Source organism: Etheostoma spectabile, chromosome 11 (genome assembly GCF_008692095.1).
Source record: "Etheostoma spectabile isolate EspeVRDwgs_2016 chromosome 11, UIUC_Espe_1.0, whole genome shotgun sequence".
Classification (NCBI taxonomy): Eukaryota; Metazoa; Chordata; class Actinopteri; order Perciformes; family Percidae; genus Etheostoma; species Etheostoma spectabile.
In genome coordinates this window covers 23,403,099-23,403,506 of record NC_045743.1, presented here as the reverse complement: position 1 = coordinate 23,403,506, position 408 = coordinate 23,403,099, and positions in this window count along the sequence as shown.

The following is a 408-nucleotide window of genomic DNA, read 5'->3' as shown; positions in this document are numbered from 1 at the left end:
CTACCATTTCTTTTTTGATGTCTTGTTTGAATTCCTTCCTTGTGTTTATTCTGGCCTTTGTGATTGTCTACTCAGCCTGATGAGTTCCACCTGTTCATCAGCCCTCAGGTCACCTGTCAAGGTTACAGCCGTTGTTGCCTCGTGTAATTAGTCAGAGTTCTCCCCTTTGTCGGTGTCAGTTCGTTGTTGCACCTTAGGTTTCTACTGTTCAGTACATACATTTGTTCTGATAGATTTCTGTTTAATTACTGGACATAGAAAGAGGAAGTATAGCTGCAAGAGTTAGACTTATGGTCAGTTACTTGCTAAGCCCTTTGCAAAGTGTTCTGCATTATGGTGACCATGTTTTTTCATTACCAATATTTAACCTGGGACAAAGTCAACCCCCCTTCAGGGTTTGAACCCTTA